Here is a 7865-nt window from a genome sequence, read left to right on the forward strand (position 1 = left end):
ATGAAGATTTCATTTTTTTATGTGACAACTCCATCTTATAAATGGAGTCTCTCCCCACATTTCAGCTTCAGAGGGGAGACCATAGCTTCTACAAATCAACTCCAAACTTGTCATAGTTTGGGGATTTAGAACCTAGTATTTAAGATCTTTCCCCAGTGATATGCTGGTTGATAGGGTTTTGATAAAGCGTTTTTGTACTTCATTGGGTTTTCCACTTTGAACAAGAGAGGCAAAGTCAAATCTCCTTAAAGGGCCCCTTTGAGAGTCCAAATTTTCCCTAATGGATCCCCTCCACAAGTCTCACATCTTCTCGTGGGTTGTTGTTGTTCATGAAACTTCTGTTTGTAGCCTTGGTTTATTCTTCTAATCACTTCTGTTAAGGTTGTTTCTTCCAATTTCAACCCAAATCCCCCGTATCATGTATGAAAATCCACAAACTTTTCAACTCTCAAAACTTTCTTGAAGAGTGAGACATGAGCATATGGGTCCCCTAACACACTATACTTTGTCTTGACACATTGGGCCACTTGATATGGTCTTAGTTGTTGTGGCCTAGTCAGTAATCTCAGCAATTCATGGTCTCTTGGAAAGACGTTGTGGAGTGAAAACAACAAGGAAAATGAATGACCCTATAGCCTTGCACACACCACACCGTTCAAAAGAAACACCGCAAGGCAGCAGAAAACACCTAAGCCAAATACCTGTAAGACGGGTGAGAAACAGCTCTAACCCAAACCCTGATTAAAATTTCATAAAACTAAGACCATAAAGATGAAGCATGTGTCATATAGACCTTTGTAGAGTATCCATATGCTTGATTTCGACAACACATAAGAGAGTTACAAGATTTCGAAGATGGGGTATCTCTCAAAAGCTCCAAAAAAAACAAGTCTCTGTAAGCCCAAAAAGGTGTGCAAGGAAATTGCAGCTATTAAAAAGAGGGATTCTTATTTTAATACAAAAGGAATTTTGGTCAATTTTGGAGTTGTCACTTTCACTTGCCATGATTGGCTCCCCTTCTCTAGGTTTTTCGGAAAGGAAGGGGCTGATGTCGGTCATTTTTGTGCTCAAAAATGCATTTTTTGAATGTTTTGACTTATCCACAATGGGGACGGCCAAAATTGAAGGGGGCTGAACCATTTGAGTGCCCAGCCACCTCATGAGGTGTGAACAAGAGTGGACAATGTGAGAGAGATCAGCCCATGAGCCACCAAGCCAAGCCAAGGAGTCCAGGAAGCCCCAGTTCCCCACTTGATACAAAGGGAGTAGTGTCCTCCCTTGGGCCTTATACTCTCCCCTTTGCACTTTCTCCGCTCCATATGGGATTATACCTTGGCCACATGGAACACCCTCCCCATTCTCTCCCAACTTCCCATACATCCAAGTTAATTTCCAGCTTTACCTCTTCACTGAGCAATCTTCTCGGGGGCATAGTGCATGACATTGGCCATCAAACGCGACGCCGTAAAGCACATCTCGGAGCCCATAACTGTGACTATATTTAGAAATATTCATATTCATTATTTCTAATAAAAATAATCATGTTGGACGTATTTCCCTTCGCTGCATGCATCTACAACCGCTTTTTAAGTAGAGACCGCCCGCTCTCAATACATGTAACTCATGACGTATGAGTCCGATTCACAAACCATAAAGCACGGCTCAAAACACTCATTAAAAACCACCTTTTGAACACTTAATTAAATCAAAATTACGATAAGAAAGCCCAAAGAAATTAAGACTTTGTACATTAGTTTTTACAAAGTCACTGTCGAGCTTTGAAACATTATGTACACATATATACTTGGGGGCTGGTCAGCAAGTTATTTAGCATCACTTATTGGATTTATGTCCATCCAAAAAATGCCTATCATAACTTGTCAAAACCCCCCTTGCCTACTTGCTCATTCATGACAAGCAGAGGTCTCTAGGTGAACAACTGTTGTAGCTCATCCCCTGAAACCTCACACACATATGTAGAAATTTTCCCATTCTTTTCTTCCATTGATAGATGTCATCAGTAACTATTGTCATCAAACGTGCCAAATACTTCAATTTGTAACCATTGACCCGATATTTGCGCTTCACTCCATTTAAATCAGCCAACTGAGAAGTTCCATTATCAAATTGTTCACTACAGTTAAGGGGCCTTCCCATTTAATCTGAAACTTCTTTTGAAAATTATTGTCCAATTTGCTATTCAACGCAAAACAAAATCACCCTTTTTGATTCCTTCATCCTTCATGCATTCATCAACCTTAATTTGAGCCTTCTTATATACCTCCTCATAGTAATCCAAAGCTACGGTTTTGTCCAATTGCAAGCATTGTAGAATTAACAACCTCTTCTGCCAAACATCCCTCTCTTCGTGCTCAAATGACAAGATCTTAGGTGCATGAATCTCAACTTCAATAGGCAACACGGCCTCCTTACCATAAACCAAGTGATATGGGGAAAAAAATGTGCTTGTTTTCACAGCAGTCTTGTATGCCCACAAAGCACAAGGTATCTCTGCATCCCAAGTTTTACCATGACTTTGAGTCATCTTTGTGAGAGTTTTTACCAACTCCCCATTGGAGCTCTCATTGAGACCATTGCATTGAGGGTAATAAGGAGTGTTGTACATGTGCTCTATATTGAGTTTCTTGCATGGAAAATCAAATATTTCACCTCTAAATCCTGGTTCTCTGTCAGATAATAGCTCCAATTATGGGACACCAAACTTGCAGCATATATGCTCATAAAAAAAAAATTCCATTTCCTTACTAGTAATTTCCTTAGCAACTTTGGCTTTTTCCCAACGTGATAGATAATCCACAGCCGTCAATATATAAGCATTGGTAATGGCCCAATAGCATCAAGGCTCCATTTTTCAAACACATCAAGCACCAAAATTGTTTTCCTCCACTCAGGTTTCAAGACTCTCTTCCCCATTCTTTGACAAGATAGATAGGACTTACACCAGTAATTCACATCTCGCTAAATACTTGGCTAAACATAGCCTTCTTGTAGGATTTAAGTAGCATTATCTTCATGGAAAAATAGCCTCCACAAGCTCCGTCATGTTTTTCTTCGAGAATTTTATAAATCTCCTCTTTCCATGGTACACAATGCAACAGTAAATCACTCCCCTTCATATAAATATCGTTAAGCATCCTGTACTTCCTGGACTTTCTCATAAAAGCATACTTCTTTGATGATGGTAGATCCATAGGCAAATCACCAGTCAATAGAAAATTCACTTCTTTTGATAGCACTTCCCTTCTATGATATAAAGGGGTATCAGCGTTCAATACAAACACACAAGTAATCATTTCTTGAGTAGCTTCATGAGCCTTCTCATTTTGAGACCTATCAATGTGTTGCAAACTCCATGCTTCAAACCTTTTAAGCAACTGTTTGACCTTGAGACACAAGCTTTTCAATCAAGGGTTCTTGTTTTTCCATACTCCCGGCACCTGTTTCACAACTAACAAGGCATCACCCTTAATATGTAAGTGTTTAATTCCCAACTATAAACAATTGTTTAATCCACCCTCAAGTGCCATGTACTCTGCTTCATTATTACTCTTTTCATCAAGTTTCAACCCTTGTCTCCTCATAAGATTCCTTCAAGCATCATAAATAACAACCCCCCCCCCACGATGCAGCATCATGGATTTTTTGGTAAGAGCCATCAAATAACAGTAAGGAAGCATCATAAATAGTGGGAATCTTTGTCCTCTTTGTTTGTATCACTTCTTCCTTAACCAAGACAGGAGTCTCTTTGTAAGTAAGTAAGTCAACCATAATAGCCCAAGTACTCTCTTCCACCAGGAAAGAAAACTGAATTTTTTGTTGCTCAATAACCCATCCCATCATTGTCTTTGATATATTACAGTAACTAAACAACTCTGGAAGCAAAGTATAGCTGGTAAGGAAAGTAAATGGCTTTTGTAGTAGATATTGCGTGAATCTTTTGCAAGCATATTCCACACTTACCATCACCAACTCAACCTCAGCGTAATATCTTTCATGAGGGGTTTTCACTATGTTGGCATAGTAAACATGCTTCATATGTTGTGACTTCTTCCCTCTTTGCAATAAAATGGCTTCAATCGCATCATCTCCCATTGATGGATTGACATAAAAGTCCTTTTACCAATCCCGGGCTTGCATAATAGGAAGTGTACTCAGTACTTCTTTCACTCTGTCAAAGACATCCTCACAGTCATGTGTCCACTCCAATGGATCGTTCTTACCTACGTGTTGCAATGGATACAATAGCTGTGATGAAAAAGGTATGAACCAAGATAGGTATTTAACCTTCTGAATGAAAGTGGCCAATTTTCTTTCATCTTTTGGGGATGACAACAACAATAGGGCTTCCATTTTCTCTCGATCTACCTCAATTTCATTTTTTGAGATCACATGTCCAAGAATCTTCACTCTTGGCTGTGATAAATGTCCTTTCTTAGTGTTTAACTGATCCCCCCATTCATCATACCTTGCAAAAGTTATTTCAAGCTTTTGAACACGTTCCTTCTATGAGCTATATACATAGAAGTCATCTATGAACCCTTTAACAAACTTCCCAAGAAATGGGGTAAGGACCCAATCCACTTTTCTTTCAAAGGCTCCAGGTCCATTTGTTAACCCAAAAGAAAGACAACAAAAGCAAAAGCAACCCCAAGGAGTGATGAACGTAGTCTTCTTCTGATCTTGAGGAGCAAGGATAAGCTGGAAATACCCTGAATACCCATCACAAACGCTGTATCTCTCAAAGCCAACCACAACATCCAAAAATTGATTCGATAAAGGGTAGAGGGTAAGGATCTTTCTTGGTCACTGCATTCAATGGCTTGTAATCAATACAGACTCTCCAATGCCCATCTGTCTTTGGAGTGACCACTACAAGGCTCAGCCACTCCCCATTATCAACGAGAACAATGAACCATGCATCCAACAATTTATATATCTCCTCTTTCAAAGGATTCATTTTCTCCTTACCCAACCTTCTTAACTTCTATCTGAACGGCCTTGCCCCTTCAATTAGCTCAATCTTCAATGGATCCCCAACAAAGCCCCTCATCTCTTGATACAAGGTGATGAAAAGGTTTGGAAACCTGTCCAACATTGTTAAGTACTCCTTCCTCTCTTCTTGTGTCAGATCATGAGGAAATAGGAACTTTGGCTTGTAGCTTGGTCTCCCAAAGGATATTTTAGTTAAAACTTGAGTTTTGAATGTAGTCAAGTATGTCTACAAGCTCATCAAGTCAGATACTCCCAATATGTAAAGGTACATGGATCGCAATCCATGACCTCCTATGGAATTTTGACTCAAAATTTTGATAGTTTATAGATAAGGTCATATGCAAACACTGTACCAATTCTCATCAAATTTTGAGGTTTGGGGACATGGATCACGATCCATGTTCCACCTCATCTGGACTGATCTCTTGGCAGTTTATTGCACTCTATGTCCACAAGCTAAATCTCAATTCTTTTTGGATTTAGACTTGTCCTGATAGCTCGAATGACCACTAATAGGTATGCACTCTGATTTTTAGTCCCTCACCTCTTTTTTTCCCTTTTGACCCAAATTTGCTGATTTTTCTCAAAATTGGACTTGGGGATATGTTTCCTTGTATATGCACTTCTAATATGGAAATTTTTAGGTCAAGCTGTCACTATTGGGACATGGATCGTGATCCATGTTTGGAGGCCAAATTGACTTTTCTTGGTACCATCAAAATCAACATGATTAGTAGGGGCAATGGTATAAAAAATTCTTGAAAATGGACTTATGGATTGAAAATTAGGTCGGTTCTGGTACTTTGTTAGAATGCTCATTTGGGCGTTTGACTTGGTTTTTGATATCCAAATTTAGTTTTGAGAAGACCACTAGACTCCTTGTGATGTGCTCTAGCTGTGATACAAGTTTGATCTCAGTCTGTGACTGGGGACATGAATTGCGATCCATGTATCCTTGTATCAGAAGGTGATGAAACTTGACACACAGCTTGTTCTTGGTCCCTTGATACCAGCTATATTGTTTTTGTATGATTTGGTCTTGATTAGGTCAAGCAACAGTAAATCCCTAGGTTTTTTTGGCAATTTTCACCTTGAACTATTTTTTGCCCTTTTCACCTTGAACTATTTTTTGCCCTTTTCACCCACTTTTTGAAGTATTTTGACAATCCTCCTTTTGAAACTCTCGTTCACAATGGTCTTTGTTATAGGCTGGTACAACTTTTGTCCAAAATTGGACATGGGGTTCATGGATCCTGATCCATGTTCCATCACTTTTGGACTTGCTATTTGGTGTGCTGATAGTGATTGATGTTTATAGCTTGCTCCAACAAAAGAAAATTGAATCTGGATCAGTTTTTCCCAACCAAAAGTGAATTCTATAGTTTGCTCTCACGATTTTGAGAATATTCTATTTTTTGCTCTTTTGACCACTTTTTTCAACTTTTTTGCATATGGTTCTTTTAGGAAAATTATTTGTCTATGTCTGAGCTACCTATTACTAAAATCTCAGTCAATAACTTGATGGAAATCATGGAATGCGATCCATGTTCCATCAGATCTGGACACCAAAATTGGTTTGCTGATTACTGGTAGTATCAATAGTCTACTCCACCACTTATTTTTGGATTTGGACAATTTTTTCAGTCAAAAGCAAGTTTTTTTGTCTACCCTACAATTTTTGACTAGTTTCTATATTTGGATATTTTAATCCATTTTTCTCAGTTTTTTGCTATGGTGCCTTTTGGGAGTGTTGCTCCAAATGGTATCAACTACCTATTGACTAAATCTTAGCTCTAGATGGTCAAGGGGAACATGGATCATGATCCGTGTTTGACCATACCTGAACATGAAATTTGGTCAACGATATGAGTGCACTATGTGGTCCATATCAGATTTTCACTTTTTTTTTAATTCGGATCTCAAAATCTTAAGATTTACCTAATTTTGTATCTAAAATCCTAGGTTTTGTTGTTTAAACCCTTTCAACCAATTTTGATGTGATTTTTGAGTTTTTGTTTCAAGAAAATTTTCCTAATAACAAATATCTAATTCTCCTAAATGATTTTCTCATGTTAAAATGATCATTTAATGGGGAAGTGCCAGGGGAGGAAAAGATAGAATATTGGTTAAGCTCGCAGACCGGCCATAGTAGGGATCCAAAGGAGGGAAAATAGGGATCCAAAGGTGGGGCCATGTTCAAAAGAGCAAGGTGAAACTATGGGCTTAAAAGACCCTAAGGTTCAACCCATTAGGACTTCCAAAATGCTAAGGTTCCAAAATTCAAAGGTTGTGTCCGAAGGTCAAACACTAGGAAAACTGGATGCTTTGTGTGTGCTCAAAAATTCTTCAAAGATTCCTACATAGGAGGGGGCGAGCCCTAGAAGTAGGGGATGAGAGATAAACACACACTCACAAGCTCCTATACACAACAGGGATTGAGGGACACATGTTAGCTCCCTAGCCCAGATGCCCACAAGGTGTACTCAAATCCTATTGGATGGCCATGGAGGTTGACCAATGAGAATTAGGCTAGAGTAAATCTAGTTTAATTAATGTAAAAACACTTAATAAAAGAACCAGTAAGAATTAAGCTCTCTAGAAGCCTATTGGATAGTCTCACAAGAGGTCCAATGAGCATTCAACAACCCAATGGCTTGCCTGATTCCTATTGACCAGGAGACAAAGGGGTTTAATGAGAGTTTAGTTCCATTAATTAATTACCTAAAGCTGTCACAAAAGGGTAAAGGGGGACACATGCTAGAAGGCTATCACTTATGCTCTTAAAATTCCATTGGCTAAGCCTAGAGAGACCCAATAGGGTGTGAGCATGAGCAAATAGCAAGGGGGGTCGA

This window comes from Adiantum capillus-veneris, chromosome 21 (genome assembly GCF_014529385.1).
Source record: "Adiantum capillus-veneris isolate H3 chromosome 21, ASM1452938v2, whole genome shotgun sequence".
Classification (NCBI taxonomy): Eukaryota; Viridiplantae; Streptophyta; class Polypodiopsida; order Polypodiales; family Pteridaceae; genus Adiantum; species Adiantum capillus-veneris.